Source organism: Microcebus murinus, chromosome 7 (assembly GCF_040939455.1).
Source record: "Microcebus murinus isolate Inina chromosome 7, M.murinus_Inina_mat1.0, whole genome shotgun sequence".
Taxonomy (NCBI): Eukaryota; Metazoa; Chordata; class Mammalia; order Primates; family Cheirogaleidae; genus Microcebus; species Microcebus murinus.
The window spans coordinates 59509749-59522568 of record NC_134110.1 but is presented as its reverse complement, the minus strand read 5'-3'; the positions used below and the strand labels follow the sequence as shown (position 1 = coordinate 59522568).

Below are 12820 nucleotides of genomic sequence, written 5' to 3'. Positions count from 1 at the left end.
TTGGCATATAGAAATGCTACTCATTTTTGTATGTTGATTTTGTATCCTGCAAGTTTACTGAATTTATCATTTGTGGTTAAAGTTACTAAGTTTTAAATTAAAAGATTAATTAATTCTTTACTATACAGATCCTTTGTAGTATCAACCAGTTAGTATGTACATTTGTATAATTTCCAAAGGAAAGCTGTTTTGGAGAAATAGTTTAAAATTTCTCATGTCTACTGCCAAAACATAGTTTAAAAATAACAAGTTTTCCATTATGGAAATAATTCAAATTCCTGCTTTTTATTCTTCTCTTGTATTCCAGGCTTCACTTTACATTTTTTAAAGAAGCTTACTTGCCTGAGATTGATCATATTTGTGAAACTAAGTAGTAAAATTTGCACCACTTTCTTATACAGTAGTCCAGTGACGTTCTCAAAGAATTTACTCAAGACCTTTGTAACCACTTTGACAGTATTTGCTTTTCAAACTGTAATTGCAAACATTTATGGAGCCCTTTAGCCTTTAGTGAGTCTTATTTTACTAAAGTCTATCACTTTTTTTTTCAATCACTTTTTAGATTTCTTGACTTTCACTCAGTTTTCATCACCATCACTAGAAGTCGAGTTTCTTTTTGGTGCCATTTTAAAGCAAGAAATAAAATTTGTATCACTTCATGGGAGTTACTGTGGATGTTACCATGAGTAGAAAGCACAAATCCTGAGTTGAGAATCAGATGCTTGGCAGTCACTTGGTCTTTTACACTGGTAAAGTAGCTTACTTCCCTGTACCGATGAGATTGTGATTCATGCTTCATAAAAGTGCCAAGTGTTTATATATTCTGTATTTTCAGTACTAAAGGAAGCAAGGCACAGCCAACATATTGCTATAGGACCACTCTGCTTAGGCTTAGCTTTATATATTTATAAAAAAAAATCAAATACCTTTCTTCTTTTGATCTCTCTCAATTAAAATTCTAGCCCAGACATTCTCTTCAGGATCTTACAGTGCCATCAGCCTCAGGCCCATATCATGGTTCCTTTCATTATCTTATCATTTTAGCATGAAAAGCTAGCTGGTTCTTTCCCTACATATCTTACTGAGACCAACAAGTGTTTGTTTATTCTACAAGTATTTTGGTACCTAAATAATTAGATATTTGAGGCACTATTCAGGTACTAAGCATACAATAATGAACCAAACAGAATTTTGTGCCCTCATGGAATTTATATTCTGGTGTAGAAATATAAGACAACCCATCTGCTTTTGTCATTTCACTTTTCTAGGTTTTGGCACAAAGGCTTGTTTTCTTAGATTACTTTTTTGCCCTTGTCTACTCATTTCCAAAAAACACTTTTAGACCTATCTTAATATTATTTTTCTTTGTACATTCCTCCATTTATCTTATATAGTTCTTTAATTTTTTTAACTCTGAAAAGGAGATTCCTTTTTCAGACTAATTTTCTTCTTTTTCTGTGTCCTTTCCACCTCATTTAGAGCACCCAGACTGGTTAAACTGAAAAGAAATTGATTAGAAGAGTATCAGGTAGCTCACAGAATCAACAGGTAGGCTGGAATTCAAGCTCAGCCTCTAAGGAAGCAAGCTACAGCTAAGACCATGGCATAGGAATGAATCTACATGGGAGCATTGTAAACAGGGAATTTCAGCGAGGACAAATCTTGGATGCAAGGGATCTGGGGTACTTAACCTGACACAAGATGGATGATCCTTCTGGGATATAGTACCATATTTAGGGCTTAAGGTTGATTGCTGATTTCGGCAAATTAACTACTCAGCAACAGTCAGATCAGCCTCAGGGAGTAAAGGTCAATGCTGTTGAATCTGCGCACTCCTTTCTGCCACCATGGCCCTTTTGTTTCTGAGCCTATTAAGCAAATACTGGTGTAGGTAGAGAAAAGGCCGATTGACATCCACACAGTGGATTATTTAGTCCACATGTTTAAGAGCTTCCTCTGTACTGGGGCCTTTTGGTTGCATTTACATACATCAGATGTTTTCACATTATGGGCTCATTTTGGAGAAGTCCAGCCACATACTCCTTTTTCAGATTCTTAATTGCCATTTCTCCAGTATTGCTCCTTATAGGTTCCTATCTGGTTATATCATTAGCTATACTCAATGACTCAATGTAACCTCGGACCATCTTTTCTATTGATAACCTAGACGAGACGTAGTGATTAAAGTTCTGCCTACTAGGGCCACCCCTGAGTGGAGTTATAATCCTATAGCATTTCACTCTTGGCTAAGACTAGCTCATGTAAACCAGGCTATAATTGTTTCCTCAGGAGTCATTTGGTCAGAGGGAACTCTCCATCAAGCCTTGGGTGTGTTTTAAGGAAAGGATAGTAATATGGCAGAGGTAGGCATTTTAAGAGAGTAATATGCTCATACTACTTTCCCATGTCTTTAAGATCTGCTCAGGCAACTTGAAGATGGAATGCTATTGGGTTCACCTGACTTCATGAGTAGGTGAGTTTGATAACACTCAGTTCATGTGAGGAAGTTTGGGTTGTTGATCTCTAGATGTTCCGTCCTTACATTCAGTCTCTACCTAGAGCTAGTAGCAAAACCAAGGTCAAAGGTCCCTTTCATTTTTTTATGTAGGGTTAATTTCATTTGCACTTGTGTTTTACCATGGCATCTAGGGTACAGGTATATGGCTTCATCAGCTTTATGTCCTCAGTATGATGGAGCACTGTGATGTCTTGTGAGATGGTGACATGGTTGGAGTCTCTGACAGTGAAATTGAGGCACAGATCTGAAGAGCTGATATTGCTGTAAGGTAACTTTTCTCACACTTTGGTGTGCACCAGAATCATCTGAAAGGCTTAATAAAACACAGATCACTGGCCTCACCCCAGAGTTCCTGAATCAATAGGTCTGGGATGAGATAGAGAATTTTCATTTCTAACAAGTTCCTAAGGAATGCTGATGCTGCTGATTCAGGAACCACTCTTTGAGAGTGGTTGGTGAAGATGTGCTTCTGTCTCTGCTGGGTAAAAGCAAATTGCTTTTGGAGAAAAAAGAATTGACCAGACTAGAGCTACATACCAGGTGCTGGGGCTGTGCTGATATGCTGCAGCAAAGAAAGCACATCTTGAAAAGTACTTTAACCATTTGATGAAGGTTGCTTAAGACAATCTATTAAAAACACATCCAAGCCGGGCATGGTGGCTCATGCCTGTAATCCTAGCACTCTGGGAGGCCGAGGCACGTGGATTGCTCAAGGTCAGGAGTTCAAAACCAGCCTGAGCAAGAGCGAGACCCGGTCTCTACTATAAATAAAAAAAGAAATTAATTTGCAAATTACTATATATAGAAAAAATTAGCCGGGCATGGTGGCGCATGCCTGTAGTCCCAGCTACTCGGGAGGCTGAGGCGGTAGGATTGCTTGAGCCCAGGAGTTTGAGGTTGCTGTGAGCTAGGCTGATGCCATGGCACTCTAGCCCGGGCAACAGAGTGAGACTCTGTCTCAAAAAAAAAAAAAAAAAAAAAAAACACATCCAGGCCAGGTACAGTGGCTAATGCCAGTAATCCTAGCACTCTGAGAGGCCGAGGCGGGGGGATTGCTTAGGCCAGAGTTTGAGACCAGCCTGAACAACAGCAAGACCCTATCTCTACAAAAAATAGAAAAAAATTAGCTGGGCATAGTGGCAAGCATCTGTAGTCCCAGCTACTGGGGAGGCTAAGGGAGGAGAATCTCTTGAGCCTAGGAGTTTGAGGTTGCAGTGAGCTGTGGTGACGCCACAGCACCCTAGTCCAGACGACAGAGCGAGACTCTGTCTCAAAAAACAAACAAACAGAAAACACATCCAGTTGCACTGGAAAGTTAAAATGGGAAAGTGGTAGGAATTACTACTGCTGAATATGTTTTTGATGTGTCACAGATCTCTGAAAATGCCCTTGATCTGTAGTAGTGCTTTTGATATTTTGTCCCTGTAGGGAGAGAAACCTCTAATAGTTTTTGTTTGGCCCCTCCTACCATAATAAGGTTTATTCAGGAAGTCAGTATGGTGATTGTGCTTTTGCTAAATACAGTTATTTTAAGTATATTATGCACATAGACTTGGGAAGTTACAGTGGGTTGGGTTTGGGGTCTCACCCATCAAAAGCTCATTTATCATCTGATGTCCAAAAGCCCAATCTCTGCAGCTGGCACTGAATCTAGAATCTCTTGAGAAATAATCCCCTATCAGTTTCCTTAGCCCCATCTAAAATTGTGTTATTTTCTCCTTAATCTAGAACCCTCAGAATCTAATGTAAATTAAAGGTGTTGTGGAACTAATTTAAAAGCCTTTTTTCCACATTTGATTTTGACTTGACCTTCCCAGGGCATGCTGGGGTGAAACTCTAGTTGTAGGGTGCGACATTGAAGAGTGGCGGGGATAGAGCATGAGGCTATTTATTTTCTTCTTAAAAAGTAAATCTCTGAGATGAGGAGGATCTGTCTTGAGGGCTGCTGGTTCAGAGCACTGCGTGAATACTTTGAATCTCATCAGATATCCCCACATCAGAGCTCTGGGTCTCACTGCTTCCTAATGGTATCACCAAGTCTCTTATATGAAAGGGAAGTGAATTAAACTGGTATAATTTGACAATTTACAGGATCAAACTTTGGTTTTCAACTTCTTGAGCCATAAGTCCTTTTGGTCCTGTGTTTCACTCCACATCTTGAGTCAAGAATTCAGAGATGGCTGTTATTCTGTTTCTAAACCAAAAGTGCTATTAGAAACCCTCACCTTACCCCACAATCTTTGAATAATTCATGCCCTTCATACTATTTTTTGTTGTTGTTGTTGTTGTCTGGCAACATCCATTTTATCTCTCCATACCTTTGCTGGATACATCTTTGTGAGATATACTTAGTGTCTAAGTGATTACAAGGATAACTCCACTCACTGTTTTGCTGCTATATGCCATGGATTGCCAGATTTCCATCTCCAAATACTAACAGGATATTCACTGCTTTTGGCCAGGAACCTAGTTCCAGAATTCCTCCCATTTTGCTTAGGTCACTTGCAACCCTTTTTTTGTGTCATTTCTGTTCTAGTCAGTCTTCTTGGTTATAAACAACAGAAACTAACCCTGACTAAGCAGAAAATGTGTGGATATTGGACAACATGTAGAATCAATGGGGAGGCTAGAGAACCAGGTTCAGAATAGAGGGAGGAGCAAAGGCGACCAGGGCATAGCTAAGATCATGTCACAGGATCAGTATGTTACCAATGCTGATGCCATTGGACACTTCCTGAACCATTGTCAATGGAGACTTAATTTGGCACTACAAGGATTGTTGATCCCACTGCAATTGCCTCAGATATTCTGGTTATATTTGTTCTTTTGCACAACCCTCTCCCCAAGAATCACATTACTTGGAACATCCAAATGGCCAAGCTTAGATTAGGTGCCCATGTTTTTGTTGCCAGGTTGCATCCCTGCATCCCTCCTTAGCTTCTGTAGCATGTCACTTACTTTGGGATTCCCAAAAATAGGACTCCTGAGTAGACGAAAACAGTAAATATTCACTGTAGAGCTCATTGCAAGACAGAGTTACCTACCCAGGAGAAAATTTCACTTTACTAGCTATAGTTTTGAAATTTATCTCCAGATCTGCTATTCAAGTCTTTGTTATCCTCTTTAGAAACTTTTTTTTTTTTTGAGCCATAAGTGTCCTTAGAGATCATCCAATAGTTCATTGCTTTCATTTTAATGATGGATAGACTCAGAGGCAGAGGTGGCACAGGTAGTTAATTGAATAGAATTAAACTATTAGAATTAAATAGTAGTTATAATTTAGTTAGAATTAAAATGCTGGCAGCATTTCCAGCAAAGGATTATATAAAATTCTACATGTATTTTTGTTCCCATTATCCATGTATCTTACAGTTTGGCTCAGGATGTTTTTCTGAATAGAGATATGAATTGGCTTCTTAATTGTCCTCTTCTTCCAGTACTAATATACTGCTAATAATAGTTCTAGGGATTTTTGCCAGAGACTATTTCCTTTAAGGACCCTACCTTGTATTTCTCCGAGTGTTAAAACTGTGATTAATTATTTTGATTATTATTGAATGGTAGAATCTCAAAAGCATTATTGATACTATGTTGTGGTTATTAGATGGGTTTTTGGGAATGAAATTTCAAAAGGAGAAATTAACAATGAGATCATGAAGGCACTCGGTTACTAAGAGGTTTAAGTAAAGTGTGTCACTAAGGGGAGGAAAGGGAACAGACTGAACAGACCAGGAAGTTTGAATATTTGCGCAATACACGGCTTTACACTTTAATTCGATTTTAATTCACAGATTTGGTACTTACTGCACTTCATATTAGTTATTAGTTTAATAATGTGATGGGATTTAGAGTATAAAATTAAGGATATAAGAAATATCATAGTGCATCAGGTTAGTAGTGTTTCCATCTCAAGGTTTGGTGTCTGGGAATGGTACCCAGGACATTTTGTAGAAGAACATAAAAGATTCCTATCAAGATTTTTATTTCATAAGATGAAGCAAATATACTCATCCTATTTATGTTCTCAACTGTTGGTTATGAGTTCATTAATAGGCTATTATTTTTTTTTTTAGAGATGGGGTCTCACTATATTGCCCAGGCTGATGTCCAACTCCTGTCCTCAGCTTCCCAAAGTACTTGGATTACAGGCATGAGCCACCATGCCTCACTGACTACCCATTATTTAAAGTGCTATTATTTGTTCTAAAATTACCTGCTTCTGGAGGTACATACATCATCTGGAATTTGATAAACATAGCTTGAGGTTTTACAGTCTTTGATACGTGTCCTGTGAACATTTTTTTTTTTTTCAAACTGATGGGTTTCTTTCATGTAGAAGAGTCCCAGTCCTCTTTTGATATCTTTTCTTCCTTTTATACAGGTCAGCATTTTTGCCTGTCTTACTGCTTTGGGAAATGGTAATTTTCAGGGAGAATTGGATAGCAGCATGATATAAAGGCTAATGAGGACACACTCTGGAGTCACAGGGACCCAGGTTCATATTCTAGTTCTGCTTCTTACTACTATTGTGACTATACAAATTGCTTAATCTCTCAAAGCCTCAGTTACCTCGTCTGTAAGGTAGAAATGAGAACAGGGTTGTTGTAAAGGTCAATGGTATATGAAAGAGCCCAGTGCCTAGCTTATGGTAAGTGCTGAATAAATCAGAACTCTGATTTATTATCAGTAGCTGTAATATTGGTAAGAGTAGCATTTGATTAAGAATAAGAACACCTAGATTCTAATCGAGGACAGATTTTAGAATTTCAGTAACAATTTATATAAGAAATTGGCATCAATTTTCTCATGTGTGAGCTGAGAGTTTGTATCAGGTCAGTGGTTGTCAAACTGTGATCTCTGGAGGTATATTGAGGTCATGGTAGTTAAAGGGAGCTATGCGAGGTATCTCAGCAGGGAGGGCTTCCTTTTCCACCAGATAGGCCATGCCTTTATTTTTTAGTATATTGAGCTTCTTTGTAACCTCCTATCTAAAGAAAATGTTGCTTGGCAAAATGTACATAGGTGTATGCACAGGCACTTGAAAATAATTAACTTAAAGGTTCTCTCAGGTCCCTTCGGAACCTGAAATTCTTTAAGTCTGTTAGGCTGTAACAGAACTTGAAGTTGGTGGCCCATGCTAGATCTGACCTGAAGATGTTTGTTTGTTTGTCCTACACAGTGTTTTAAATGTATATATTAAAGTGTTACAATCTAAAATTTGGGTGAGTTCACACAAAAATCTAGGTTTTTTCTTGTGAAAAATTGATATACTTGATAATTCTTTGTCCATATTTGCAAATAATAGTCTGCTGGAATTGAGTAGCAGCTACTACCCAACTACTTCCTATTGTCTTGAATTTACTTCTCTGGCCTCTGAAAGTATTTGAGTTTTCACCATTCAGTTTATCCTTTACACAGTACAGGAACATCAGCATTATTGCATTAAGCATCGTTGGCACTGTAGAAGAATTAAACGAGGGAAGTGACTTGTCATGTTTGCCCTGTAAGAAAAGAAAATTGTTTTTGTATAGCAAAAGTACATGTATTATTTTCATTTTGCCTGCCTTTGAACTGGACCATTAGTTCTTAAGTGCTGACCATCAGTTTATCATGGCTATTGCAGAATGGCTTCTGAGTTACAGCTAAACACAGTGCATTTTTTTTTTTTTTTCCGCTTTCTTGCCTAGGCTAGAGTGAGTGCCGTGGCGTCAGCCTAGCTCACAGCAACCTCAAACTCCTGGGCTCAAGCGATCCTCCTGCCTCAGCCTCACGAGTAGCTGGGACTGCAGGCATGAGTCACCATGCCCGGCTGATTTTTATATGATATATATATTGGCTGGCCAATTAATTTCTTTCTGTTTTTATGGTAGAGACGGGGGGTCTCACTCAGGCTGGTTTTGAACTCCTGACCTTGAGCAATCCGCCCGCCTCAGCCTCCCAGAGTGCTAGGATTACAGGCGTGAGCCACCGCGCCCGGCAACACAGTGCATTTTAATTCTTTCCCTGAAAGGATCTGATTACCTGACACTCAAAAAATTTAGGAACTAGGTTTTTTGGGGGAAAATCAACAAAGAAGTAAATGCTACCAGTTGTCCATGACTCCCCTTCTCTCACCTTAGTCTCACAGGAGGATTCTCCCACTGTCTGGGCATTCTTCTCAGGATAGAGGAAATTTTTAAAATACTGTGCTGTTTGCTCTCCAACAAATTCCTGTTAGGTGGCAGAGGGTCAGACATCATTCAAATAAGAGAGATACAGTGTACCAACTGTGGCAGCCCTGTCTTCGCTCAGTCACATTGTGCCCCATCAGGACAGGGTGAACTTTCCACTGGCCCAACATCCTCCAAAGCTACCATCTAATTGTTGGGTGTGGTTTCTGTGTGTGCCCTTTAAATAGGACTTATTCATTGCAGTGCTTTAATCAAATCTTATATTTACTTATTAATTTGTCTGCTTGACCTTTCATTTACTAAGAAAGATGTATTGATATTTCTCATTACCACGGAATCATACATTTCTCCTTGTAGTTTTGTTGCTTTTTGCTTTATATATTTTAAGGTGATTTTATGCAGCATATACAGTGCTCAGCAATGCATTTTAAAGTATGTTTGTTGCAATTTATCCAGAACCTGAATGTGTTGTGGCAGGAGATACTTAGTTGGCCATACTGCTGAAAGAACTCATTCCTTCTTCCAGAAATTTCTGAAAGTTGATAGTTCACTCATGAAAATTTCCCTTGTTTTTTTTTTTTTAAATGCTTCTATGGATTTTTTTTTTTTAATTTTTAAACCTTTTCTCTCATTTCAATGGCATCTGGAAAGGAAGGAGATGCTAATATATATAGTAGCAGTCCCTCGCCTTTTTGGCACCAGGGACCAGTTTCATTGAAGGGGGTGGAGGGAGGACAAGCTCAGGCAGTGATACCTGCAGTGGGTAGCAGTTGTAAATGCTGATGAAGCTTCGCTGGCCCACTGCTCACCTCCTGCTGTGTGCCCCCGCCCCCACCTCCCTGCTTCCTGAGTTTCATGGAAGATAATTTTTCCATGGGTGGGGTGGGGGTGAGGGTTATGGGATGAGGGTTATGGGGTGTGGTGGCAAAGCTTTGCAGCCAGATCCCTAATAGGCATGGACCACAGCTGTGTAGATTCAGCTCATTCCCCTTGAATCAGAATTTTCTTCTCTTATGCTCCTACGTTTTCTTCAGGTTATTTCAATCAGTTATTTCAATAACCATTCTTATACTGATGACTTTCTAATTCATATCCTTAACCTAAGGTCTCTCACCTGCATAGCTTTGTTTATTTAATCTCCTAGTAGTAGATATTTGCACTAAGATGTCCCATGAGCTGTTCAGACTGTCCATTAACTAGTGAATAGATAAACAGATACTACTCAGCAATTAAAAGGAACTAACTATTGATATGTGGAATAATATGGATGAATCCCAAAATAATAATGTTGAGTGATTCTTTCATTCTGGCTTCTGCTTTCCACTTATATAAAATTATAGAAAATACTACTCTGTAGTGACAGAAAGCAGATCGGTGGTCAGAGGTTACTGAGGAGATGAAGAAGAGGGTGGAAGAGGGAGGAATTACAAAGAAGCAAGAGGAAACTTTTGGTGGTGATGGATATTACCTTAATTGTGGTAATGATTTCAAAACTTACCAAAATGTACGTTTTGTACATAATTCAGTTTGACAGATGTCAGTCTTACCTGAATAAAGCTGAGAAAAAAAGGCCCTTAGTACTAGAAGGCTTATAACAGAAACACAATAGTCCTTGCCCAACCTGCATTGCCATCCCAGTCCTGCTCCTCAGAGGCTGCCACTTTGAACTCTTTTAGGTGTTCTTCTGGTATGTATGTAAACCGTATTCTAATATGCTTATTCTGTCATTTATTGATTCATCAATTTGAACTTCAGGCAGTATCTGTTTAGTTTTTCCTGTTATCCTGGTAGTTGATCCATTCATTTCTCTTACTCTGCCACTTTACTACTTTTCCTAATACAATTTTACCTCCTAATACAATTTTTGGTTAAATCAGTAGTCGGTGGTAGCATTGCTAGGATTATTAAATATTGCTCACTGCTGAGTGAAGTGGTGTACTTTGATCATATTTATTCTATAATACCTTCCCCCCCAACAGTTAGTGCAGTTAATTGCATTTTCCCCATTTGATTTGTTTTTTATGTACCTATAGCTTTTTTCAGATGTGCTAACAGACTTTTCAGACAACTAGCAGCAATTTTCCCAGATGATCAAAGTATCATATTCCATAAATTCTGATCCCTCACTTCCGTCTTCTGGAGAACTTTCTCTTTCAGCCATTTGTCCTTCTGTCAAGTATGTTCTGATTGCTTTCTGGACTAGATTCTTAGTTGTCATGCTGAGGATTTCTCTTGCCATCCTCCAGTATTGAGTCAACTAATTCCAGGGTCCCATATAATTTCCCTTTCTGGCTTATTTATATATTCCTTCAGTATGTTTCAGGAATAGTGTATCTTCTAGTTGCTTCCTAAAAAGGGATGCTCGAAAGTTAAACTTTCTTATTCTTTACAGGGCCCCAAATGTCATTATTTTACCCTCAATTAAATGTTTGGCTGGGTATAGACTCCTAGGTTGAGAGTAATTTTTGTTCATCAGCTGTGTGTGGTGGTGGGTGCCTGTAGTCTAGCTACTAGGGAGGCTAAGTCAGGAGGATGACTTCCCTTGAGCCCGGCAGTTCAAGGCTGCATTGAGCTATGATCATGTCACTGTGCTTTTCCAGCCTGGGTGACAGAGACTCTAAAAAATAAAAAATTAAACAATTGTTTAAAAAAAAATAGTGGGAGGCCGAGGCGGGCGGATCACTCAAGGTCAAGAGTTCGAGACCAACCTGAGCAATTAATTTCTACTAAAAATAGAAAGAAATTAACTGGACAACTAAAAATACATATAAAAAGTTAGCCAGGCATGGTGGCATATGCCTGTAGTCCTAGCTACTTGGGAGGCTGAGGCAGGAGGATTGCTTGAGGAGTTGGAGGTTGCTGTGAGCTAGGCTCACTCCATGGCACTCTATCCCAGGCAACAGAACAAGACTCTGTCTCAAAAAAAAAAGTAAGTAATTTTCCTTCAGAATTTTATAGTTATTTTTTCATTGTCTTCTAGCATCTGATATTATCACATATTTTATCTTTGCAGATGTCCAGAGTTTTTTTTCCCTCCTCTGGAAACATTTGTGTTATCTTTACACTTTGAAATTTTTTATTGACGTGTCATTGTTCATTCATTGTTTTGGAAAGTCATTCATTTATTCTATAAATATTTATAGAGAAATTGCTGTGTAGCAGACACTGTTTTAGGCACCGGTGATATAACAGTGAACAAAATAGACAAAGTCACTTCTGTCATGGAATTTACATTCTAGTGGTAAAGGCAGAAACTAAATAAACTAATGTATAATGTCAGATAGTGATAAGGGCTTAAAAGAAATATAAACCAGAGTAATGGGATAGAGAATGACAGGATAATTTTTGGACAGGGTGAGCAGAGATTGCCTCTCTGATGTGATGGTTGAATGGAGACACAAGTAAATGAGGACATAAGCCATGTTGGCTGTCTGGGAGTAAAGCTGAGGGGAACAGCAAATGCAAAGATTTTGAGGCAGAAATATATGTGGAATGATGAGAAGCAAAAGTCCCCTTTAGTGGCAATGGAGTGAAAAAGAGAAAGAGTGTAGGAAATGAAATTGGAGACATAGTCAGGGGCCAAGAAATTTAAGGCCTCCCAGAAGTTGGTAAAGACTTTGGAATTTATTTTATTGAAGTCTTTGAACAAGGATAAACTTACATTTTAAAGAATCACATTGGAAAGAGTATAGATTGATATGGAAAATTGACTGTAAGATTAGCAAGAGTGGGAAATAGACCTGTTAGGAGACCATTTCAGTAGTCTAGGCGAGAGATACAGTGGCTTAGACTGAGTGGTAATAGTGGGAAATGGTCAGATTTGGAATATATTCTGAAGGGAAAGCCAACAGGATTTGCTAATGGATTGGAAATGGGGTGGAAGAAGGCAGGAGTAAAGCATGAATCTTAAGATTCTTGTGCTGAGCAACTTGGTGAGGATGGCATCATTTACTGAGATCGGGAAGACTGAGAGGGTGTTTGGGGATAGGGATGCAGTGGAACTGAGTTGTGTTTTGGATACGTTGGTTTGAGATGCCAGGAAGCAGATGTTCATTCAAGTCTAGGAGTCACTGGAGCATTAGGGTCGGACAAGTTTCCTCTGAGCAGTGAGTGTAGATAGAGAAGAGGTCTG

General features: G+C 38.9%; 1 protein-coding gene across 1 annotated transcript in view; it reads left to right on the top strand.

The window, feature by feature from the left end:
* The window catches only part of FZD6 (frizzled class receptor 6), a 36635-nt gene that overhangs the window by 10126 nt on the left and 13689 nt on the right, over positions 1-12820 (top strand). The window lies entirely within an intron of this gene.